We start from the raw sequence: 14,100 nt of genomic DNA, 5'->3' as shown, positions 1-14,100 counted from the left end.
GGAGCAGGAAGTTGTCCTGCTGTTCTGGTCAGCATTTCTCCTTCAAAAACAGTTTAACAGGCTAGTCATCTCATTTGCTGTTTGTAGGGCATTTCGGGTGTGCAAATTAGCTGCCAGAGTTTACCTGCATTTGAACTGTCAAATATGCTGTCTATATATATTTTGAAGCCTTAAAAGCATAAAAGTTTAAATAGTTATTTGCCAGTAGAGAATTTGATATTGCTGATTAAGAGATGTTGTCACATTACTCCTTTTCCAAATATACAAAAGCATGGTTCCCAACCATTCCCTGGTTCATTCACCATGGTGGACCTGCCCGTTTGAATTTAAACAAAAGGTTGGTAGTTAAAACTCTAAATCTATGTTCCCATTATTTTGCATATATCCAAAATTTCTGATGCAATCCGATTTTGAAATGCTGCTTAAAATTTATTCATTGAGACAACAGTGTTTTAAACAACCCCTTCCAAACTTGCAGAGTTTAACAAATTCCTCCAGCAAATGAGAGAATGAGTTACAAATAGGCCTAAGGTGACTAGGCTCCCAAGGATTGGATTGCCATAACGCAGGCACAACTTGCATATTTTAGACCTATGTAGCCACTTATAAACAATTAATAGGAGATGAAGAGCTTCAAGGTGTTCTCATAACCTGATAATGTTCTGTACAAGTTCCTTTATTTAGGAAATCTGACGACCCCGGTTGATAAGAGTAATGCACAAGTACATTTTGCCATTGACTGCGTTCCAACACCTTTCTGAATTATAATTGTGTGGAGGTTTCATTTAGTTATGCATAGAATTATGTTTTACTGGTAGGAATGTAACATTTGTCAATGAGCAATGCATTTGGTTATGAAGGTAGTATTGCTAATTGAAATGTATACTTAATGCATGCATCATAAATCACTGAATTCTTTGAATGTAATACTTAGCCCTCTATTTATTCTCCACATACTTGTGCAATGCATTATTTCTTTTAAAAATCCATATTTTGTACTACTAGGTTTTTTGAGTGCATTAACGGTTATTTGTAGAATGATCGAAGATATTCTTAAAGATTTCCGTCAGGATATACTTTAAAATAATATGACAATGCGTTACTGATTTGCTCTTATAGTAGCAAGGAGTATTTCTACCAGTAATTGGCATTGTAAATGAATTCTTATGGGGTGCATACCATGGTATTCATGAAGTAGCATGCAGTCTCCTAGGTAGCACTAAATTAAAAATGATGTAGTTTATTCAAAAATATGAATATGAATTTTGTCCATTTGATGCAAAATTGATTGTTTTCTCTAAATTTATAATGCTTCATTCCCTGCAACCCTACCCTGCCCCAAGCAAGTGGAAGCACATGGAGCTGAAGGAGAAGGACCATTTATAACACTCTTCCAATACATCACTCGGTTACTTGTTAATCAGATGTTGCCATTTCGAAATAATATTCTGCCATCAAAATGGCAATTTGCATTTCATTGTTTGTCCTTTCATCTCTGGGATCTGTGTTGGCACCTGTATTTAATCTAGCCCAGATGTAGGACAAAAGCCTCTTAATCTGGCTGTAAATACCTTGAAGCATCTTTCTGCTTTAAAAAGTAAAGTCTTGGTAAAACAACTTGAACAATGCCATCTCACTTCCTGATGGGCCACTCTGCAAACTAGACTTCTCTATACTTGTACTACATTTTTTGTCCTCTGTCTTGTTCAGGCAAATAGTTGATGTGCTTAGTAAATATAAGTGTGCACTGATGCGGAGCTGGAGGGGGCATTACTCTATACAATATTATGGGTGCCATCATGGATACCCCCGTATATATACATTATGCGGATATATGTATTTACTTTTGTCCATAAATGCTACTTTCACAGTTCAGTAACTGACAGTCATAACATTTTTGTTACGCAAGAAATCTACCTAACATATTTGAACCATTTTGGGTAGATTTCTTGTCAATTCTGGGCTATCTTCTAAAAGTTTTCTGTTTTTATACATTTATCCTGCAAATAATTCTAAATGTATTGAGTTGGTTTAAAATATATAGTACATACAATGGTGATTGTTGCTCTGAATTTTGAATACTTTGCCTCTAATGTTTACTCACCAGAAGCCACACGAGTAGTACTTATATTGGATCTACCTGCAATGTAGAACCTAGCTACCATGTTTACCTACAGAACAATGACTGCTCAGCAAATGTAATTAATTAACTGTGAAGAGATTTGGAAAATCCTGAGAAAGTGAAATGTTCTATATTTATGCAAGTTTGTTCCTTGGATGATTTGTTCTTTTAAAAAAAAAATCAAACACTGCAGCATGTATTATTATTATATATCATCGGTCTCTGTGATCATTATGGACAATTCTCCATTTTAGGCCTTTGTTGCAATGGTTCCTTCTCCAATTACTGTTGGAAACTCCTGTTTGGGAGGTGGGAAAGCATTTAAAATTGTGAAAATGTATCACGTACATACTTCATGGTTTGCCCCAAGTATGTATGGCCATAAGCTTTCCTTTAGAACTCTGGAATGACACTTGGGGAGGTGATTAACCTGAAAGGTACTTTTGTTTGAATCAGCAACACTCACAAGAGACATAACCATGATGTGGAGATGCTGGCATTGGATTGGGGTAGGCACAGTAAGAAGTCTCACAACATCAGGTTAAAGTCCAACAGGTTTATTTGGTATCACGAGCTTTTGGAGCGCTGCTCCTTCATCAGGTGAGATGAGAGTTGGATGGACTACCCTCCAGAATTGGTTGCATACTTGGACACACGCGTCCCCATCAAGGACAAATAGTAATAGAGATGTGGAGGAAGAAATTGCAAAGCAGATTATGGATAGGTGTGGAGGTCACAGGGTTGTTGTCATGGGTGACTTTAACTTTCCAAATATTGATTGGAACCTTTATAGGTCGAATAGTTCGGATGGGGCAGTTTTTGTACAGTGTGTGCAGGAGGGTTTCCTGACACAATATGTGGATAGGCCGACAAGAGGTGGGGCCACATTGGACTTGGTACTGGGTAATGAACCGGGCCAAGGTTAGATTTGTTTGTGGGAGAGCACTTTGGAGATAGTGATCACAATTCGATGTCTTTCATTATTGCAATGGAGAAGGATAGGGCCATACGGCAGGGTGAGGTTTATAATTGGGGGAGGGGTAATTATGATGCGATTAGGCAAGGATTAGGGAACATAAGATGGGAACAGAAACTGTCAGAGAAAGGCACAAATGAAAAGTGGAGCTTGTTCAAGGAACAAATGCTGCGTGTCCTTGATAGGTATGTCCCTGTCAGGCAGGGAGGAAATGGCCGAGTGAGGGAACCATGGTTCACGAAAGAGGTTGAATGTTTTGTCAAGAGGAAAAAGGAAGCGTATGTAAGGATGAGAAAACAAGGTTCAGTTGGGTCGCTTGAGGGTTACAAGGTAGCAAGGAATGAGCTAAAAAAAGGACTTAGGAGGGGGCATGAGAAGTCCTTGGCGGGTCAGATCAAGGAAAACCCCAAGGCTTTTTACTCTCCAGACAAGACAGCCAGTGAAACTCTGTGGGGGTTACAAATAGTGTGCCATGAACCCAATATCCCGGTTGAGGCCGTCCTCGTGTGTGCAGAACTTGGCTATCAGTTTCTGCTCAGCGACTCTGCGCCGTCGTGTGTCGCGAAGGCCGCCTTGGAGAATGCTTACCCGAATATCAGAGGCCGAATGCCCGTGACCGCTGAAGTGCTCCCCAACAGGAAGAGAACAGTCTTGCCTGGTGATTGTCGAGCGGTGTTCATTCATCCGTTGTCGCAGCGTCTGCATAGTTTCCCCAATGTACCATGCCTCGGGACATCCTTTCTTGCATCCTCGTTGTCTACCTGATACGCTGCAAGAAAGGATGTCCCGAGGCATGGTACATTGGGGAAACTATGCAGACGCTGCAACAACGGATGAATGAACACTGCTCGACAATCACCAGGCAAGACTGTTCTCTTCCTGTTGGGGAGCACTTCAGCGGTCACGGGCATTCGGCCTCTGATATTCGGGTAAGCGTTCTCCAAGGCGGCCTTCGCGACACACGACGGCGCAGAGTCGCTGAGCAGAAACTGATAGCCAAGTTCTGCACACACGAGGACGGCCTCAACTGGGATATTGGGTTCATGTCCCACTATTTGTAACCCCCACAGAGTTTCACTGGCTATCTTGTCTGGAGACAATACACATCTTTTTAGCCTGTCTTGATGCTCTCTCCACTCATGTTGTTTTGTTTCTTAAAGACTTGATTAGTTGTAAGTATTCGCATTCCAACCATTATTCATGTAAATTGAGTTTGTGTCTTTATATGCTCTGTTTGAGAACAGAATTCCCACTCACCTGAAGAAGGGGCTTGCAGCTCCAAAAGCTTGTGTGGCTTTTGCTACCAAATAAACCTGTTGGACTTTAACCTGGTGTTGTTAAACTTCTTACTGTGTTTACCCCAGTCCAACGCCGGCATCTCCACATCATATCTCATAGAAGACAGAGGGTGGTGGTGGATGGAAAATTTTCAGACTGGAGACCAGTTACCAGCGGTGTACCACAGGGATCAGTGCTGGGTCCTCTGCTATTTGTGATTTTTATCAATGACTTGGAGGAGGGGGCTGAAGGGTGGGTCTGTAAATTTGCTGATGACACCAAGATTGGTGGAGTAGTGGATGAGGTGGGGAGGGCTGTTGTAGGCTGCAAAGAGACATTGATAGGATGCAGAGCTGGGCTGAAAAATGGCAGATGGAGTTTAACCCTGATAAGTGAGAGGTGATTCATTTTGGTAGGACAAATTTGAATGTGGATTACAGGGTCAACGGCAGGATTCTGAGGAATGTGGAAGAACAGAGAGATCTTGGGGTTCATATCCACAGATCTCTGAAGGTTGCCACGCAAGTGGATAGAGCCGTGAAGAAGGCCTATAGTGTGTTAGCGTTTATTAACAGGGGGTTGGAGTTTAAGAGCCTTGGGGTTATGCTGCATCTGTACAGGACCTTGGTGAGACCACATTTGGAATATTGTGTGCAGTTCTGGTCACCTCACTATAAAAAGGATGTGGAAGCATTGGAGAGAGTGTAGAGATTTACCAGGATGCTGCCTGGTTTGGAGGGTAGGTCTTATGAGGAAAGATTGAGGGAGCTCGGGCTTTTCTCTTTGGAGCGGAGGAGGTTGAGAGGCGACTTAAGAGGTTTATAAGATGATGAGGGGGATAGATAGGGTGGACGTTCAGAGACTATTTCCTCGGGTGGATGTAGCTGTTACTAGGGGGCATAACTATAAGGTTCATGGTGGGAGATATAGGAAGGATGTCCGAGGTAGGTTCTTTACTCGGAGAGTGGTTGGGGTGTGGAATGGACTGCCTGCTGTGATAGTGGAGTCGGACACTTTAGGTACTTTCAAGCGGTTATTGGATAGGCACATGGAGCACACCAGAATGATAGGGAGTGGAATAACTTGATCTTAGTTTCAGACAAAGCTAGGCACAACATCAAGGGCCGAAGAGCCTGTACTGTGCTGTACTGTTCTATGACAGTCACCTCAGCACTTCATTGTCCCGCAGGCCCACGGATAACCTCACGATGCTCCACTTCTCCAGCTTTCACCCTAAACTCATTAAAGAAGCCATCCCCTATGGACAAGCCCTCCGTATCCACAGGATCTGTTCGGATGAGGGGGAATGCAACAAACACTGAAAGATGCCCTCGTAAGAACAGGATATAGCGCTCGACTCATCGACAGTTCCGACGCGCCACAGCGAAAAACCGCACCAACCTCTTCAGAAGACAAACACGGGACATGGCCGACAGAATATCCTTCTTCGTCCAGTACTTCCCTGGAGCAGAGAAGTTACGACATCGTCTTCGGAGCCTTCAACATGTCATCGATGAAGACGAACGTCTCACCAAGGCCAGCCCCACACCCCCACTACTTGCCTTCAAACAACCGGGCAACCTCAAATAGACTATTGTTGACAGCAAACTACCCAGCCTTCAGGAGAACAGCGACCATGACACCACACAATCCTGCCACAGCAACCTCTGCAAGACGTGCTGGATCATCGACATGGATGCCATCATCACACGTGAGAGCACCATCCACCAGGTACACGGTACATACTCATGTGACTCAGCCAATGTTGTCTACTTGATACACTGCAGGAAAAGATGTCCCGAGGCATGGTACATCGGCGATACCATGCAAACGCTATGATGACGGATGAACGGACACCGCTTGACAATCACTAGGCAAGAGTGTTCCCTTCCTGTCGGGGAACACTTCAGCAGTCAAGGGCATTCAGCCTCCGATCTTCGGGTAATCGTTCCCCAAGGCGGTATTCAAGACACGATAACACAGAACTGCCGAGCAGAAACTGATAGCCAAGTTCCGCACACATGAGGATGGCCTCAACCGGGTTCTTGGGTTCATGTCACACTACGTGTAACCCCCATTTGGCCTGAGCTTGCAAAATCGTACCAACTGTCCTGGCTTGAGACAATTCACACCTCTTTAACCTATCATTATTGCCCTCTCCACTCACATTGTCTGTACCTGTAAAAGACTTGATTACCTGTAAAGACTCGCATTCCAACTGGTATCTTGCAATTGAGTCTATCTATATATGCCCTGTTTGTGAATCCAACTCTCCACTCGCCTGATGAAAGCCGCGCTCCAAAAGCTCATGATACCCAATAAACCTGTTGGACTTTAACCTGGTGTTGTGAGACTATTTACTAAGAGACATAACAATGAGGTAATCTACTGGTACAACTCAACCAATGTTCCTGGTGTCTTTGTTACATACTTTAATGTTGTGACTGTTTAATTGTGAGAGAAGTTTTCTGCATTTACAAATATCTGAATGGTCTGGTGAAGATAAGAAAATGTTGTGAAGGAAGAATTTTATCTTGCTGATTTGTCTAAACTGCATGATCCATAAAAAATTAGCTGTGGCCAAAACAGTCTCAATCCTTCAGAGTGGCATTATTCTGGGCATGCACAATTGCAGTCTGTCTACCACCAGATAGATTTGCTGTGATTCCAGCTTTATCAGTGCGTTTTTGGCTTGGGTATTATCCATCTTTGGTATTCTGTATGTGTTCATTCTCGCCATTCCAGCTGAATTTTCTGCACATTCCAATCTGAGATTATCAGGGATCAAATTGTAGTTGCTGGATACACTGCAACTGAGTGAAGAATGTTACAGAAATGGAAGGGACAAAAGGAAGTTGGATATTGATGAAAGCTGGTCCTACTACTTCAGATGCATGTAGATGAGAAATTTGGAGATAAATATAAGTTTGGAAATTAGAAGTTGTTGCTAGACGGCCTCTGGCTATGATCAGATTTAAAGGATGGAACCAAGCAAGAGTGAGCTCTGTTGAACAGGATGAAAGAGGGTTAGGATGATTAGGAGATTGTTAAAAAGCTGCAAAATGATTAAGGGATGTAATGCACCACAGACAGAAAATGTCATTGTGCCTTTAGTAGAACCATTTCAATGTTGTAGAATAGTTAGAAACTTGATTAAGGGTAATTCGAACAGAAATTTGGGAGGTTTGGACACAGATCTCAGAAGCATATATTGGAAGGGAAATGCTGCTTGAGGTTGGAAGTTAGTTAGTGGGGAGTGTGTGTTGGTGTGAATTTTGAGGAGATTTGAGATTAGGGCTTTTTTGGACAGTATAAGGCAGTCGTTTAAGAACCGGAGCCATTTACAATATTCCCTTAATTGGGGCCAATTGTGTTATCAAACATTTAGCAGGAATAAGAGGTGTGTATCGTGGATGAGATGATCTTTAAGAGGAGGCAGAGCTGGGGAGGCAAGTTGACACTAACAGAATGAAAAATGTAATTAAAATGGAAGGATCAAGGGTCTTTTTTTTTGTACATGCACATCCTGTTTCTAATTTCTGTAATGCAAATGCTGTTACCATTTTCTATAACCAGGCATTTAGTGAGAGTAAGGTTAGAAAATCTTATTGATTTGTTCTGGTGTATGAAGGGCACCATTTTGATCATTCAATCTAAATTTGTGCAAACCCATTTCGGAACCTCTTGAATACATGGGTGCCTGGAATTCTAAAATTCCGGTGACAATTGTTTAATTATCTCTATGAAAATGAGTGCAATGTAGACTTTAGTAGTGCATGACTTTCCCTTCTTACTGGATAGGAAAGTTCTCAACTCGGTCCCTTTTGTTTTGTTTTTCAACCTGACTTGGGTAAGCATTGTGCTGAAGTTTTATCAATCACATTGTCACTTCCATTGATAAAGTATCACTTGGTTGAAATATACAGGAGAATATCTTGTGTGTAGGATAAAGCATCTTCATCTCCCTTAATAATTGGTGGTTTCCTTTGAAAATAAGAAAAAAAGCAAAACTTGTTGCAAAACAGTGGTTAGCAAAATACTCTTCTTGTGATGCACCCAACGAGCTGTGTGCACCTGAAAACCAAACTTGGTTGTTTTAATGAAATGTTTTTACTTCTGACCAAGATGCAGATGGTACTTCTGTCCATTGTGAAACAGCTACTTGGATCTCCAAGTGTTGACTTTGCAGTTTGGGTTGAATTTCTGATTTGTTGCACCCAAAACAAGTCCAAAAATATAGATTAAACACAAGATATAACACTAGATTTTCTCTGCGTACATGTACATACGTCTTCTGTAAAATTTAAATACTTATGCACAAAGCACCCACCCATGCCACTACATGTTCTTTCCAACCAGACACAGCTTGCTTCCATGCTTTTATGTAAAAAATATTCTGTTCAAGTGTAATGTACCATAGCTAGTTTTTTATTTTCAGCTAGTTCTCCAGCTGAGGCACTGCAAGGCTCAGTACAATTACTGATTATTCTCAGGTCTTTCACAAAGGTAATGGATGGGCTTGTAAACTGGAGATCGATAACTCTAAAAAGATTTGAATTCCCAGGGACTGACTCAGAGTATCACATGACAAGATTTCACATTTTCAGAATTTTACTGTAACAAGCTAAAATCAACATCAACCAAATGTTATTCAGTAAACAGCTAATACACTAAATTACAGAAAAGATTTGCCCACCCACCCCCCGCCAGCCATCGATCAACCTCATAATATGACACAAAACCCAACAGCATTTATGCAGTGCACACACTCCACAGAATTTTAGTTTTTACAGGAACCAATCCCAAAATACTCCTGGTTCAATTTTCCCTGCTTTGCTGAGTCATAACATCCAGTGTCCGTCATGAGTCATTTTGCTCCATTTTTCCAATAGCAAGGTCCACTCAGGGATTGGGATATAAGAATGAAGACCCATTGCTGCAATTGTGCAGAGTTTTGGTGAGACCATATCTGGGATAGTGTGTGTAGTTTTGGTTTAATTTAAGAAGGAATATACTGGCATTGGAGGTGGTACAGCAAAGGTTCACTAAATTAGCCCCTGGGATTAGGTTGTTGTAAATTGGGTTTATATTCTCAGGAGTTTAGAAGAATGAGAGGCAATCTCATTGAAAATTACAAATTTCTGAAGGGGCTTGATAAGGTAGATTCTGAGAGATTGTTTCTGTTGGTTGGGGAGTTTAAAACATGGGCGTACAGTCTCAGTTTAGGGGTAAAATCATTTAAAACTGAAATGAGGGGCAATTACTTCACTCGAGGGTTGTGAATCTGTGGAATTTTTTGCCGCAGAGGGTTGTGGATGCTCCATTGATGAATACTTTTAAGACTGGGATAGACAGAACTTTGGTGTCTCGGAATTGAGGGATAATGGGAACAGTTTGGAAAATTGAGTTGAAACCCAAGATCAACTATGATATTGAATGGTGGAGCAGGCTCAACAGGCTACAGAGTCTACTCCTGCTCCTACTTCTTGTGTCCAACTAGAGAATGAGCTTCCATCTGCAATTTGTCTTTTAGCTGAAGGAAAATCAACATTTCCCGGCTGTTTACAGCAGATGCTATTTCTCTCCTCTTCTCATCGCACCTGCCTCCACCCCCCCTTACTCTAAGTCTACATAAGTTCTTTTTCTTGTGTCCACCAATTGTGACAGCTGGCACTGAGGCTCTGAGCCTCCCTGTCTCCATGGCAACCAGATTACACTGGTTTATCTAGTAGAACTAGTAGATCTCACACTTCTCTCCACTACTCCATTTTACCTTTTTAAAAAAAAGAGTTTGAAACATCATGTTATGAAAACTCACATTTTATACTCAAGTCTAATAATTTTTGGAACAGGAAGAGACTATTTCCCAGAATTGTTACAATGCAGAAGGAGGACACGTGATCCATTTTATCTGTACCAGCTCTCCAAATAAGTATCATGACTTAGTGCCATTCCCTATCTTTTCCTCATATTCCTGCATATTGTTTCTATTCAAATAGTCATCTAATGCCTCAATTGAACCTGCCTCCACCACGCTTCCAGGCAGTGCATTCCAGATCCAAACCATTCGTTGTGTGAAGAAGTTTTTTTCTCACATCACATTTGCTTCTTTTTGCATCACATTTCTGGAAGAGGAGAAAGTAGGGTCCCATACCAGTGTCCTCTGTTTGAACAGAGGGCAGTACGATAGGATGAGGGCTGAATTGGCTAAGGTGGACTGGGAGAGCAGACTGGTAGGTAAGACAGCTGAAGAACAGTGGAGGATTTTTAAGGAGATCCTTTTCAGTACTCAGCAACAATATATTCCGGTGATAAAGAAGGACTGTAAGAAAAGGGATAACCAGCCGTGGATAACGAAGGAAATTAAGGAGAGTATTAAATTTAAAGACCGATGCGTACAGAGTGGCCAAAAATAGTGGAGAATCGGAAGATTGGGAAAACTTTAAGAAACAACAAAGAACGACTAAGAAAGCGATAAAGAAAGGAAAGATAGGTTATGAAGCTAGGCTAGCTCTAAATATAAAAAATGATAGTAAAAGCTTTTACAAATATATAAAAAGGAATAGAGTGGCAGGAGTGAATGTTGGATCCTTGGAGGACGAGAGGGGGGATTTAATAGTGGGAAATGAGGAAATGGCTGAAACTTTAAATAAGTTTTTTGTGTCGGTCTTCACAGTGGGAGACACAAATAGTTTACCGAATATTAACGATAGAGGGTTGGTAGGAGGAGAGGTACTCCAATACAATTAATGTTACCAGGGAGGCAGTGCTTGGGAGACTAACGGGACTGAAGGTGGACAAGTCCCCGGGCCCGGATGGAATGCATCCCAGGGTACTGAAAGAAATGTCAGAGGTAATAGCGGATGCGTTAATGGTTATTTATCAAAATTCGTTGGATTCTGGGGTAGTGCCGGCGGATTGGAAAACGGCTAATGTTACGCCGCTGTTTAAAAAAGGAAATAGACAAAAGGCGGGTAACTACAGGCCGGTTAGCTTAACGTCTGTCGTTGGGAAAATGCTGGAATCCATCATTAAAGAAGAAATAGCAGGCCATCTGGATAAGAATGGTTCGATTAAGCAGACGCAGCATGGATTCATGAGAGGAAAGTCGTGCTTGACGAACTTGTTGGATTTTTATGAAGATGTGACTCGTCCGGTTGACGGAGGGGAACTGGTGGATGCGGTGTTTTTGGATTTCCAAAAGGCGTTTGATAAGGTGCCTCACAAAAGGTTGCTGAAGAAGATTGGGTCACATGGAGTTGGGGGTAGGGTGTTAGCGTGGATTGGGGATTGGCTATCAGACAGGAAGCAGAGAGTCGGAATAAATGAGTGCTTTTCTGGTTGGCAGATGGTAACTAGTGGCGTGCCGCAGGGATCGGTACTGGGGCCTCAACTATTTACCATTTATATAGACTATCTGGAGGAGGGGACTGAGTGTAGGGTAACAAAGTTTGCAGACGACACAAAGATAAGTGGAAAAGTGAATCGTGTGGAGGGCGTAGAAGGTCTGCAGAGAGATTTGGACAGGCTGAGTGAGTGGGCGAGGATCTGGCAGATGGAGTATAACATTGACAAATGCGAGGTTATTCACTTGAGGAAATAATAGCAAATTGGATTATTATCTAAATGGAAAAAAATTACAACATGGTACTGTGCAAAGGGACCTGGGGGTCCTTGTGCATGAGACGCAAAAACCTAGTCTGCAGGTGCAACAGGTGATCAAGAAGGCAAATGGGATGTTGGCCTATATTGCAAGGGGGATAGAATATAAAAGCAGAGATGTCTTGCTGCATCTGTACAGGGCATTGGTGAGGCCGCAGCTGGAATACTGTGTGCAGTATCGGTCCCCTTATTTGCGGAAGGATATATTGGCCTTGGAGGGAGTGCAGAGAAGGTTCACCAGGTTGATACCAGAGATGAGGGGTGTTGATTATGAGGAGAGACTGAGTAGATTGGGTTTGTACTCGTTGGAATTAGAAAGCCAAGGGGGGATCTTATAGAGACCTATAAGATAATGAAGAGGCTGGATAGGGTAGAGGTGGAGAGATTCTTTCCACTTAGAAAGGAAACTAGAACTAGAGGGCTCAGCCTCAAAATAAAGGGGGGTCAGTTTAGGACAGAGTTGAGGAGGAACTTCTTCTCTCAGAGGGTGGTGAATCTCTGGAATTCTCTGCCCACTGAAGTGGTGGAGGCTACCTCGTTGAATATGTTTAAATCACGGATAGATGGATTCCTGATTCGTAAGGGAATTAGGGGTTATAGGGATCAGGCGGGTAAGTGGAACTGATCCACTTCAGATCAGCCATGATCTTATTGAATGGCGGGGCAGGCTCAAGGGGCTAGATGGCCTACTCCTGCTCCTATTTCTTATGTTCTTATGTTTTGCAAATCATCTTTAATCCCTGCCCTCTCGTTTTTAATACTTTTACAAGAGGGAATAGTTTCTCCCTACCTACACTGTCCAACCCCCTCATGATTTTGAACATCTCTATTAAATTTCTCTCAGCCGTCTTCTAGGTGAACAGTCCCAACCCCCCCCCCCCCCCCCCCCCCGTTTCTCATCCCTGGACCATTCTTGTAAACTACTTCTGCACTCTCCCCAATGTGTTCAAATCATTCCTATAGTCTGGTGCACAGAACTGTACACAATATTCCAGCTGAGATCTAACCGGCGTCTTGCATAAATTCAGCATAATCTCTTTGCTCTTGTACTCTGTGCCTCTATTAATAAAAGCTCAGACTACTATATGCTTTATTAACTGCTCCCTCCACCTGTCATAAGAACAGAAGAAATAGGAGCAGGAGTCGGCCATCTAGCCCCTCAAGCCTGCCCCGCCATTCAATAAGATCATGGCTGATCTGAAGTGGATCAGTTCCACTTACCCGCCTGATCCCTATAACGCCTAATTCCCTTATCGATCAGGAATCCATCTATCCGTGATTTAAACATATTCAACGAGGTAGCCTCCACCACTTCAGTGGGCAGAGAATTCCAGAGATTCACCACCCTCTGAGAGAAGAAGTTCCTTCTCAACTCTGTCCTAAACTGACCCCCCTTTATTTTGAGGATGTGCCCTCTCGTTCTAGTTTCCTTTCTAAGTGGAAAGAATCTCTCCATCTCTACCCTATCCAGCCCCTTCATTATCTTATAGGTCTCTATAAGATCCCCCCTCAGCCTTCTAAATTCCAACGAATACAAACCCAATCTGCTCAGTTTCTCCTCATAATCAACACCCGTCATCTCTGGTATCAACCTGGTGAACCTTCTCTGCACTCCCTCCAAGGCCAATATATCCTTCAGCAAATAAGGGGACCAATACTGCATACAGTATTCCAGCTGCGGCCTCACCAATGCCCTGTACCTGTCCTGCAACCTTCAATAATCTATGCACATTTACACCCAGGTCCCCCTGCTTTTGCATCCCTATTAGAATATTACCCCTTATTTTGTATTGTCTGTCCATATTCTTCCTGCCAAAATGCATCACCTCACACTTCTTCAAATTGAACTTTGTCTGTCACCTACCGTCCACTCCACCAACTTGTCGATGTCCTTCTGAAGTTCTACATTGTCGTCTTCACTGTTTACAATACTTCCAAGTTTTGTATTATCCCCAAACTTTGCAACTATTCCCACATACCCCTTTTCTCTACTTTGTGACTGAAACATTTCTTCTTTTCTTGACCTTTGGTAGTTTCTTCATAATACAATAAATGTATAATT

At 42.4% G+C, this 14,100-nt stretch overlaps 1 protein-coding gene across 3 annotated transcripts in view; it reads left to right on the top strand.

Moving 5' to 3' along the window:
- The window catches only part of rb1cc1 (RB1-inducible coiled-coil 1), a 167,435-nt gene that overhangs the window by 108,343 nt on the left and 44,992 nt on the right, over positions 1 to 14,100 (top strand). The window lies entirely within an intron of this gene.

Source organism: Mustelus asterias, chromosome 7, assembly GCF_964213995.1.
Source record: "Mustelus asterias chromosome 7, sMusAst1.hap1.1, whole genome shotgun sequence".
NCBI classification, from domain to species: Eukaryota; Metazoa; Chordata; class Chondrichthyes; order Carcharhiniformes; family Triakidae; genus Mustelus; species Mustelus asterias.
Note: the sequence above shows the minus strand (reverse complement) of the source record. Positions and strands in the feature narration are given on the sequence as shown.